The sequence below is a fragment of the Neofelis nebulosa genome, chromosome 15 (assembly GCF_028018385.1).
Source record: "Neofelis nebulosa isolate mNeoNeb1 chromosome 15, mNeoNeb1.pri, whole genome shotgun sequence".
In the NCBI taxonomy this organism is placed as follows: domain Eukaryota; kingdom Metazoa; phylum Chordata; class Mammalia; order Carnivora; family Felidae; genus Neofelis; species Neofelis nebulosa.
Genome location: NC_080796.1, coordinates 14,047,584 through 14,060,133, shown reverse-complemented (window position 1 = coordinate 14,060,133; position 12,550 = coordinate 14,047,584). Strand labels below are relative to the sequence as shown.

At 42.7% G+C, this 12,550-nt stretch overlaps 1 protein-coding gene across 4 annotated transcripts in view; it reads right to left on the bottom strand.

Moving 5' to 3' along the window:
• Positions 1 to 12,550, bottom strand: part of PLD5 (phospholipase D family member 5) — a 422,454-nt gene that overhangs the window by 142,547 nt on the left and 267,357 nt on the right. The gene's annotated exons all lie outside the window — the stretch shown is intronic.

Genomic DNA, 12,550 nt, shown 5'->3' with positions numbered 1-12,550 from the left:
ATAAAAATCTCAACCCAGTGGAATTCAACCCCATGCTTCCCTAACCTTCCAGCTAAAGGTTGCTGGAGAAAATCTCACAGCCACGGTGATCCCTTTGAATTTAAAATTATGATCACAAGCCTCTTATGAACACTCTGTGCTACCAGACAACTCTTTGTTTCTCTAGTAAGTTTGGTTTCGGTCTCCCGCTATGGCTACCACTCCATTTCTTTGTTTCTCTTCAAAGCAGAATGTTTGGAATGAGTTATAAATACTCATCTCTACCTTTTCAGCCTAACCACTCACTAAAAAAAATTTTTTTTACGTTTATTTATTTTTTTGAGAGTATAAAGAGACAGAGCACAAGTTGGGGAGGGGCAAAGAGAAGAGACACAGACTCCGAAGCAGGCTCTAGGCTCTGAGCTGTCAGCACAGAGGGGCTCGAACTCCCAAACCGTGAGATCATGACCTGAGCCGAAGTCGGACGCTTAACCAACTGAGCCACCCAGGCGCCCCTAACCACTCATTTTTCAATCCACTTCGATCTGGCTGATGGTGCTCTTATTAAGTTCACCAAAGAACTCTGCTCCCAAAGCCAGTGGCTCCATCTGTCTTCCTCAGCAAGCTCAGACAAAACCTTTCTCTCCTCCTTTTTCCTACCTCAGTTGTTCCTCCTTCTCAGTCTCCCTCACTAGTTTCTCTATTTCTACAAAGCCTCTAAATGTTGAAAAGCCCTTGAACTTGGTCCTGGGCCCCCTTCTAGAGCTGCACTCACTCCCGTGAGGACTGTATCCAGCTCCATGGCTGTAAATGCCATCTCTAAGCTGATGATCCCCCAAATCCTATCTGCAGGCTTGACTCTTCTCAGAGTTTTAGACTCCTGGGAGAGGTCAGACCTAAATTAATCTCTCTGCTGGCATATTTAATAAGCACAAAACAGAGTTTACTGTGCCCACAACAGAGCTCTTCATCTTCCCCAAATGCCGAGCCTGTTTCTCCATTACCCTTTCCATCTCAGTAAACGAAACACGCTCCATTCAGTCGCTCAGACTAAAACCCTGGGGGTCATCCTTGCTTTCTCTCTTTCCCCCAACCCATTCCCACAGGCAATACATAATCAAGGTCTGCCAGTCCTATCTCCAAAATATATTTCTGAATATGCTCATTTCTGTCTACCTTCCCCAGGCCAGGCCACCCTTATCTCCTAGCTGGGGGTAACCCAACAGCCCTACCAACTGGTTTCCCGGACTCAATTCTCCAATCTCTTTTCCCAACAACAGCCAGGAAGAGTTTTTAACGATCCAAATCAGATGAAGTCATTTCTATCAGCGCTTCATCACTAGTGCATTGGAAGGGTACAATAAACATCTGTTAACAGAATGAATGCATAGATGAATGACTGAGAAGGCAACTTGCTCACCGTCCTGGAGGTATAACCAAAACCAGAGTCTTATTTCATCACAATGTAACACCTGTGCGTAGGACCAGGAAGAGTGCCGGCCCTTATTCTTCAGTGCTCTTGCTGAGAACAACCAATCACGCTTTGCCAAATTTCAAAACAGATACTATACAATAGCTATGTTTTATGCACAGTAATACTACCATGATTTCAGAATTTTTTCATTTCATTTCATTTAAGAAGCAGAGGAGTTAAACTGAAGAGGATGGATGTTCTTCTCATTGTCTAAGGTCTCTGCTAAATGCATAATTTATAAAGATGCAAAAATATTGATTAAAATCACATGCATGGGGCATTCTGCCAAGCACTAGCACAACACATATCTTTTATTAAAATGGGACCTTAGGGGCACCTGGGTGGCTCAGTTGGTTAAGCGTCTGACTTCGGCTCAGGTCATGATCTCGCGGTTCGTGAGTTCAAGCCCCGCGTCGGGCTCTGTGCTGACAGCTCAGAGCCTGGAGCTTGTTTCAGATTCTGTGTCTCCCTCTCTCTCTCTGACCCTCCCCCGTTCATGCTCTGTCTCTCTCTGTCTCAAAAATAAATAAACGTTAAAAAAAATAAAAATAAAAAAATAAAATGGGACCTTAGGCACATGATTTCTCCTTTCTATGCCTGTTTCCTTATGTGTAAAATGGAAATAATACTAACATTGATCTCATATAAAAGTCAAGTACATAAAACACCTTACTGCCAGTTGCAACTATTACCATTAGCTCCAATTATACTGTCAATGTGCTGAACATATCTTTTTTGTTTTTAATGGCTAATGTTTTGATATGTGACAGGACTTTAGTAAGTCTTATTATGACCCCTAATCTGGAGGTTTTCCAGCAATTCTTCAGTGGAATACGTACCCCATGTCTCGGGGATTACAGGCAGGTTTTCATTACTGGATTTGCTCTCTTTAGTTTCGTAAAAGCTCATTCAACACTCCTCTGCCCAAGAAAACATGAATAGACACTTCTCTAAAGAAGACATCCGGATGGCCAACAGGCACATGAAAAGATGTTCAACGTCGCTCCTTATCAGGGAAATACAAATCAAAACCACACTCAGATACCACCTCACGCCAGTCAGAGTGGCCAAAATGAAGAAATCAGGAGACTATAGATGCTGGAGAGGATGTGGAGAAACGGGAACCCTCTTGCGCTGTTGGTGGGGATGCAAACTGGTGCAGCCGCTCTGGAAAACAGTGTGGAGGTTCCTCAAAAAATTAAAAATAGACCTACCCTATGACCCAGCAATAGCACTGCTAGGAATTTACCCAAGGGATACAGGAGTACTGATGCATAGGGGCACTTGTACCCCAATGTTTATAGCAGCACTCTCAACAATAGCCAAATTATGGAAAGAGCCTAAATGTCCATCAACTGATGAATGGATAAAGAAATTGTGGTTTATATACACAATGGAATACTACGTGGCAATGAGAAAGAATGAAATATGGCCTTTTGTAGCAACGTGGATGGAACTGGAGAGTGTGATGCTAAGTGAAATAAGCCATACAGAGAAAGACAGATACCATATGGTTTCACTCTTATGTGGATCCTGAGAAACGTAACAGAAACCCATGGGGGAGGGGAAGGAAAAAAAAAAAAAAGAGGTTAGAGTGGGAGAGAGCCAAAGCATAAGAGACTGTTAAAAACTGAGAACAAACTGAGGGTTGATGGGGGGTGGGAGGGAGGGCAGGGTGGGTGATGGGTATTGAGGAGGTCACCTTTTGGGATGAGCACTGGGTGTTGTATGGAAACCAATTTGACAGTAAATTTCATATATTAAAAAATAAAAAAATAAAAAATAAAAAAATAAAAAAAATAAAAAAACAAACAAACAAAAAAAAAAAACAAAAACAAAAACAAAACACTCCTCTGCCCAGAAAGAAATCAACATAAAAGTGACAAAAATGTCTTCTCAGGCAATTTGATTGGAGTAACTAACTGGAGTCCTGCAACACTGAAAAAGAGAAAAAAGAGGCATCCAAGGCTGCCAAACATCCAGGCTGCTGTGTCACATGATGGACTGGCATACACTGAACGTGGGCCAGATGCCTGCTAGTGACTTCTGAGACTGTAACAAAGGGGCAGGGGTGGGGCAGGGAGGCAGCCTCAGGTGGGAAAAGGAGGTTCAAGGAGAGTAGGGAACCAAGTTGGTCAGAGGAGGGCCTGGAGTGTGTACAACTTGTTTCTGGAATTCAGAAATGAATGACATTCTTAGTTTCTTCTAAAGATCAATTAAAATGAGGTAGATTTTAACTGCAACCATGAAGACAAGAGGAATAGATTGGGAAGACCTTAGAGCTGAATCAGAGGGTAAAGACATGCATAATTCAGGAAGAGATGTTTATTCCCAGAGGCGCTCACTCTCAGTTTAAGAGAGCTAAAACCCAGTCTTGTCTGGAAACTCAAGTCCGTAAACACTTATTGAGCATGGGTAGCTGTGGATACACAGCAGGTAATTCAATGCAGCCAACTGAGTGTCTCCTGGCTCAGGGGACTTTAGGAAGGATGGAAGGGGAACGTGGGCTTTGGAAGTGTTCCTGGGCCACCTTCTGTCCACTGTGGACCTTTCACAGACGGATGGCTCTCTGCCGCCCTGGAAAACCTGGGTTCACATGTCAGAGCTCTTGGGATATCCTTCTGAGGCATCACCGACGAAAGAGTAATTTAGCCCTTCCTAACATTATTCCGTTCAAGGTTCAATAGAGCTTTTGCTTTTTAGCCCAAATGTTTATTCACATCCCATGCACTTCTTGGACTGTAAAACTAATGAGTTCCTCAAAACCGTGACTTTTTGGAATGGCAGCTGGTGTTTCCATGTCCTGGTCGTAGTAGGACTAAGGAGGCCCAGAAGCAGCTCTTCTCTGTGCCTCAAAGCTACCAGATTGTTTTCTAGACCATTTTCCTAGTCTCACAACAAAATCAGAATGAATATGTTTTCCGTTTGGGATGAAATACATACACGTATTACTTGCTATAGTGTGTCATCCATGGTTAGGCTGTCTGGGGATGCAGAAAACACCTATTCTTTAGGATAGCATGGGAAATCAGGGGGTACAATGCATCTGCACTCTCTAACCTGCACTTTAGGATGATGACGTACCCCTGCAGAGAAGCTTTAGCAGAGGTACTCATGATGTGGCAGAGGTAATCCTGGAAGACGTGGTCCCTGATCACAGGAACGGAAGACACACAGAGACAACAAGAAGACAAAACAAAGGAGTGTCTAATGAAGCTGAATTATAGCATATAGGACACAGATTAGAAATTGATAGGAATTGATGCACAAGAAACACTCACTGGGGGCTGGAGCTAGTGAGAACAGTCAGTCAGTCAGTCCAGTGTTGGCTGTAAATGAGTGCAGTAAAGGCAAAGCAAAAGGCATAAGCCTTTTACAGAATCACAGGCTTAGAGACCACTGAGGGAGAAAGATGACCAGGTTGTGATTTCCACCTGCCATTAGTATAAAGTTTAGAAGAGTGTCACTTCTTTCAGGAGAATGAGCTATTGGAAATTCTGCATAGTTCATGGTTGTTCTGAGATTATAGAGGTCAGGACCTCAACTTCTTATTATGCCTCAGTAGGTGGTCAATGACCTGTTGGATGCATATAAACTTCTGAGCCATCCTAAGCATGATCTCAGTAAGAACCAATCAGAAGAGAAAGCTCTAGCTGAGTTTCCAAATCAGAATAATATGAATACCAAACTCAGAAATTCAAATGGAAACTCAGAAGCTTAATTAACTCCATATTAATTCCCCAATGTAACTGAGTTATTATACAATCTTAAACGAATCACGTGAAACTCCAGTCAGCTTATGAACAGGTTTATTATTATGACCGATTATTCCAGGACTTGTGTGGATTAGGAAAAGAAAAAAAAAAAAGAGAAGCTTTTTAGAGAAGGTTAATTTGAAAGATAAGCATAATTTGCATTCGGGGAAACTGAATAAAACCAGAGTAAAGGTGTTACAGCAGCTTTCCGTAATGCCGTCCCCAATCTGCAGCCTGAACAACCTTTACCCAGGCATGATTACAGGAAATTCACTTACAGGAGCACAGCACAGAGTCTACATGTTCCCAGGTTGGCATCTGCCTTCTCATCAGCTTTGCTCTGTGAATAATTAGATTCCTTCCTCAGCCTCTTTGTTGACTGTAAGGGCCTCAAGTGAAGATACCTGCTCAGCACCCCTGTGGGGCTCCATGGTGAGGGTTCCTTGGGGAAAGTGGAGCCTGGCTTCAGGAAGAAGTGCAGACCCATTACCAAGCCTGTCAGGATGAGTTAAATCTGTCTCTGTCACCTCCTCCTCAGAACTGCAGGAAGACTTAGCCCCCACTGGTAGTTTAACTCATTCTCATCCAATATTTATAAAGTGTTGGAATTTTCAGCTGAGAAGCCCTTTAGGATATAAATGAGGGACTTTCCCTGGGAGATTAGGGGGTGGGGATGGGGGCACAGGCCTCTAGCTGAGCAGTGTGTCCAGCCCTCAACCCTCAGAGGGCACAGCTCTGTAGTCCCTCACCCCACAGGCCCCACCGACGTCTTGTATCTCAGGGCAGCATTTACAGAGTCAGCTAACTCCCCTTTTCTTACCTCCTTCCTTCCTCTCCTTCTTGACAATGCTTCTCCCTTCGTAAAATGGGCTGAGGTTTGTTTTGAAAAATGGTTATCAATACCGTTGTGTGCCAGGTACTATGCAAAAGACTGTATATGGATTATCTCGTTACTGTTCAAAGCAACCGTCTACCGTAGTCACTATCATTAACCCACTGTAGAAGTCAGGAGACAGGTTTCCAGTGGTTAAATAATTCACAGAAGTCACCCAAGTGGTAGAGCCAGCGACATACTCCCAGCCCCAGAATCTGAGCCTTTAACCTTTAGCCGAGGCTTTCATAGAAAGGACACCACATATCACCTGTCATCTCGCTGCTCATGGGTAACCCGTATTAATGCGTCAGAGTACATCTTTTCACATATATAGCATTAGGTTATCCTTGAATGAAAACGACATAATACAGGAGCTTTTGGTTTTGCAGACTGCTGCTTTTCACTTAGCACTCTATTCTCACCGTTCTACCCAGGTCAGTGGCTCTCTGCCCTCAACATGAGTTTGGAGAATAACTGGTATTCATTCCCTCTTGTGGATATCCCATTGTTTTGTTTTGTTTTGTTTTTTAATTTTTTTTTAACGTTTATTTATTTTTGAGACAGAGACAGAGCATGAACAGGGGAGGGGCAGAGAGAGAGGGAGACACAGAATCTGAAACGGGCACCAGGCTCTGAGCTGTCAGCACAGAGCCCGACGCGGGGCTCAAACTCACAGACCGTGAGATCATGACCTGAGCCGAAGTCGGATGCTTAACCGACTGAGCCACCCAGGCGCCCCAATCCCATTGTTTTATCACCCCATCTGTTTCTAATTTCAGGAACTGTGCTTCCATATACATATTTGCACATCACCTTTGTGAACCTAATTCTGAGCAGCCGCTGGGGCTGAGGATGACAGGCCTGGAGAATACTGGGTTGGCTGAAGCTAGATCACATCCTAGGTGAGTCCTGTCTCTGGCGAGGCTATGGCGATGCAACGGCACGAATCCCGCCATGACACCCAGCCCTTCTGGTCTTGTTTTCTCAAGTTGTTATAACTAGTATTAAGGCACTCGTTAAACTAAAAATAGTTTTCTATTTTTGTGTTCTATACACTTTACATTTATTAGTTATTTTACATTTTGTTATACAGTTACTTTGCATCTATCCTTTCTTTAAGGGTAACCATAATAGTAGTTTCCTTAATAATTGGACAAGATTATGTATCTCTGCACCTCCTCAAACCCTCTTCCAAGGTGAGCTGAAAAATAGTCCACAAAACCCTATGGACAGGGTAGTCAAATAGTAATACTCAGCTTTTTGTTGAGAAGGAAATCACATAATGCCTTTTCCTGTTTGGGTTAATTAGCCTTATGGAGTGGATGAAGAACTTCCAACTCTTCAGCAAAACCACACATGCTCTTCTAGGTATGAGTCTCTACGCCACCCTCCAACTGGGCAAATGACCGTATGGAAAAGAACACTGAAAATAATGTTCCTATCTCTGATTTCCACAGGAGCTTATTAAAAGAACAGAAATGCACACGAAAGTATTTTGGATTAGATCAACCCTTCAAATGCCATTTTACTGTTTTCTATCAGAAGAATGGTACTATGCAAATTTCCATGGAAATTAGCATTTCTATAGCATTTCATATTTTCAAAATGCTTGTACCAGCATCTACTAATTAGCATAACAGTTGAGAACCATCCTTGGCTTTAAACATAGAGAAATTCCTTTTTAATACAGTTTTCTTAATACAGAGAAAGTCATGCCCTCCCCTCTCCAGGTCTTTATCATGTCAGACAAAATTGTTCAGCCTCTTCTAAATCTTCTGATTTTAAATATAGCAACTTACCACAATGCCTAGTCTCTTCCACAGAAAAAAACAGAATAAGAAATTCAAGACTTAAATGGAAATCTGGAAAATCTGAAAGTCGCTCTATGTGATGCTTCCCATAGCCAAAGCTTGGGGCATTTATCAAACAAACACTGGCCTACATGTGCCAGGCATCCAGTCTCCATCTTGCCCTCAGTGGGAGTGAAGTCTAGAAGTAGAAATGGGTCTGGCAGTGTGGTGAATATCCTGAGAGACAATGGGAATGGGCATGGCTCAGACCAGAGGCCTATGGGATACACCTTTGGGGAAACCCTGATGAAACATTTGGAGTCTCTTTTCTATGCTGTCATTTAAATTCTAGATTGTCTTCTTAACCAAGACTGTTTCTCACCTGAGCTGTTATTTACTTAATTATATTCAAATAAAATGTAATTGTCATTATTTTTTTAACCTAGCTGTGCTTTAAGCACTTAACAACCATAAAATAATGGGTCCAACGTGCTAGTTATCTTATCCTGACATTATCCTGACATTAATCCTGTATATTAAAAGAATACATTTAAAAAAATCCAGGAAGACCTAAAGTCATCTAATACACCATCAATGGCCTAAGAGCCCTGTTGGGACACATTACTACAGGCGATGGCCAGCCACCAACAAATGTTAGGGCAAGGCAAGGCAGGGGGAATTTGCTCATTTTTAGAAGCATCATTCCGTTAAATTAATTATCCCAAGAGGCCATTAGACTGAGGTGGCTTTAATGCCTTAGCAGTCTATGCCAGCAAACCCAAACCCAAGACTGCAAATGCCTCATGTTTAAGAAACTGAAACCTAAGGTCAGCGAAACACAAATAGCCAAGTAGGCTTTAAGTTACAGCCAATCAAATAATTTCCTTTCTTTGCTTTGGCACCTTCTCCATACAAGTCTCGCTCGGCTCCTGTCTATAGAGCACTGCTAACCACTTCTAGGTCTCCCCTGTCTGATTCAAAACAAGTTTTGCTTCAATAAAATCATAAAATTTTTAACATGGTTCAGCATCTCTTTTAACAATTCTGCATGGAGAAGAGAATACCATTAAGATTGGAGGCAGGGACAACTGCTAGCGTGTCTTCAGCCATCATTCAAGAGGAAAAGGATAAGGTGTAAGCTCAAGTAGAGGAGGCAGACTAGGAAAACAGAAGAGTTTCCAGAGATTCTGAGATTGTGTATCCATAGCCCAGTTTGGTTTCAGAGGTTAGGGAAAAGGAGGAGTCAAGGATAACCCAGGGGTTTCTCTTGGAACCAGTGGAAGGATGGTCATGCCATTTTCTAAGATCCAACATGAAGGAAGAAGAACACTGAAGGCAGGGTAGGGGTGCTACAGCCCTTTAATTTTGGAGGAGTTGCTTCTGAAGTATTTCAAAAATATCCAAGTAGAAACACTAAGTGTGATGTTGAACATTGTATAAGCCTGGGGCTCAGAAACCACCATGTGTGGACCATCAGCATGTCGGTGATGGATGGAGCCACAGGCTGGACAGAAGTCAGCATGGGAGGAGTGTGGTAGGTGGGAAGGGAGAGGAAAAGGAAGAGAATAGAGGAGGCCCAACTGTAAGGAACAGAAAGAGTACTGAAATCAGCAGAGGAGACTGGGAAGGAATCGCTGGACAGAAGAGGAAAGTGTAGGGTGAATGGGGCCATGAAAATCAGGGGACCACACTGTTCCAAGGAAAAGAAAAGAGTGATGCCTGCTGTTCAAAACTGCAGAAAGGTCATGCAGTATAAGGTCTAACTGTCTCCAGTGAGTTCAATAACAAACTCCAGTGAGTTTCAGTGGGGCAGGGGGCAGAAGCCAGGCTGTGGCTAGAGGGTTGCAGGTGGGCAGCGATGAGAGACAGACAGACAGAATACATAAGAAGCATGGAGAAAAGGGGAGGAAGAAGGAGGGAAGCAGGCAAAGGGGAATTTGGGGGGGATGTACTGGGTTCTTTTTCCTTTTCTCCCAGTTGACTTGGGAGAAAGTCAACTATATATATATAAGGCAGAATGTATCTACACAGAGAGATGGGATCTTAGGAAGAGGGAAAGATCTGGCTGGGAGACCTGAAGGAAACTTATGGAAGAGAAAGTAGAATAAGCAAGGCATGAGAAAAAGTGGTTAAAAAAGGGATAAGATAAAATATGACAAATATGATGGAAGATAAGATAAACTATGATGGAAAAGAATAAGGGCACAGAAACGATAGGAAATTTTGTAGTTTCGAGCTGAGCAATGTGCTGGAAACAAGGGAAACGGCTTTGCATCTTTGCTCACACTAGCTTTTACGGTCTTGATTGGAAAAGCAGGTCTAATTAGGATACTGAACTTGAAAGTAGACACCAAGTGCCAGAAGTAAGAGATCTTACTCACCAATGCTTGCGGCGACCACACCCTACGTGACTGCTTCCAGCTCAAAGTCAGGGGGTAGCAGACCAGAGAAGAAGATGTGTGAAGGCTCCACACAGTTTCACAGACACCCCAGATAGGAAACCAGGTGCTAGAAATGATGGTCATGAGGCTCTCAGGAACATTTTTATTTATTCCTTTATTTATATTTACTCCTGCCTTCCTCTTCACCTCTTAAAGGACACCCTCCCCAAATTCTAGTATCACCAGGACAGAAATGCCTAAGGTCATCACTAGACTGAACAGGAAAATTCTCCTTACTTCTATAATGTCACAAGGCTGAATATGCATCTAATTTCCCTTAAAAAAGGCCATGCCTGACAAAGTTCTTATGTATTAAGGAACAGAAATAAAACCTCTAGCCCAAGAGCCTCCATTTTAGAGCAAACGGATGACATATTATAGTATACGTGCCAGATGAACCCCTCTGAGAATTTAAACATACTGAGTTGCAAACTAATCTGGGTGGATCTTAGAATGGTGATGGAAAATACAGATGGAGCCACAGTGGTGTTGCCAGCTGGAAAGTTCTCACAAACTGAAGCCAGCTAGAGTGAGTGCAAAACTATAAAGGCGCATGAACCAGATGCATTCCCAAAGATGAATTGTAACGTGTTTAGAACTAGGCCTTCCTTTCCTTGAAAATCACAGGGCTGGGTATGTGCCCTAGGGGCAGAAATGAATTCAATCTGGACTAAGAGCGGCTGACAGCTGACACACAAAAATAACACACCTGGCTACGAGACAGTGGTTATAGTGGATGTCATTTATTAAGAGCTGATTATGAGTTAGGCACCTGCACCAGATGTTTTTTATACATTATCCAATCAAATTTCCATAACCCTCAAGGAGATATTATTATCCCCCATTTTACTGAAAAAGACACTGGGGGTCAGAGTAACTTGCCCAAGCTTGCATCCAACAGCAAATGACAGGCCTGGAATTTTTGTACAAGTCCATACGACACCAGAGTCTGTGCTTCTGAATGCTGTACTTATTACTATGCTAATGATTGTTAAAGTATAATGTGTCCGAAGAAGCTCCTGCCTGGGTGCCAAATATTTGGTATTCTGTAAAGAAAGGGAGAAGACAGGAATCCTTGCAATGAATAGAGTCAAACAAAGGCACCAGCCTTCATGCACTCAAGCATGAGCCTAAGTGTCACCCACTTTGAGAAGGTGTGAAAAGAGACCAGAGCTGGATGGAAGGCATGCCTGGGTGACAGCAAGGGCACCTTGACTTTTGTCTGGACCACCACCAGAGCAGACGCCTGCCCAAAGGACCTCAAGACAGTCAGAGAGAGTCGTGAGAGTCAACGGGACAGTTCTTCACTTGGAAAACAAAAGACCTTATCTTTAATAATGGCAGCTTCTCAAGCAGTGGGAATGAAAGCCAGAATAATATAAAGTTTACTCCGGAGAAATTACCAAAATATACTTGTTAATGTTACCTTAGCTTAACCCATACAATCTGTTTTTTTTTTTTTTTAATATTTTTTAAATGTTTATTTATTTTTGAGAGAGAGAGAGAGAGAGCATTAGCAGGAGGGAGCCAGAAATCGGGAGACAGAAGATCCAAAGCAGGCTCCGTGCAGTGAGCACAGAGCCCAATGTGGGGCTCGAACTGATAAACCAAACTGTGAGATCATGACCTGAGTTGAAATCAAGAGTTGGCCACTTAACCGACTGAGTCACCCAGGCACCCCAACCCATACGACCTTAAATTAACACATATAATCATACCTTACTTGTGGAGTTAGACTTGGGAAAAGTTATAAATCACTAAGACCAAAGTATAAAAACCTTGATAAGCATAAAATTCCCAAGTTGTGCTACATGTATTTGGAACAAGCAGTTCAGAAGTCACCTGATAAAATTTCCAACTTGGAAACTGGGGCGACTTGTATTTAAATTTAAAATTTACACACACCCTGGGGCGCCTGGGTGGCTCAGTCAGTTAAGCATATGACTTCAGCTCAGGTTGTGATCTCATGGCTTGTGGGTTCAAGCCCCGCATCAGGCTCTGTGCTGACAGCTCAGAGCCTGGATCCTGCTTCAGATTCTGTGTCTCCCTCTCTCTCTGCTCCTCCCCCACTCATGTTCTGTCTCTCTCTCTCTCAAAAAATAAAATAAAATAAATAAATAAACATTAAAAAATAAATAAAATTTACACATACCCCTATACTCAGATTTGGGGAATATATATTCCCTGCAGGTTTTATTCAGCCTAATCCATGAGCATGAGAATAATAATATGGATTA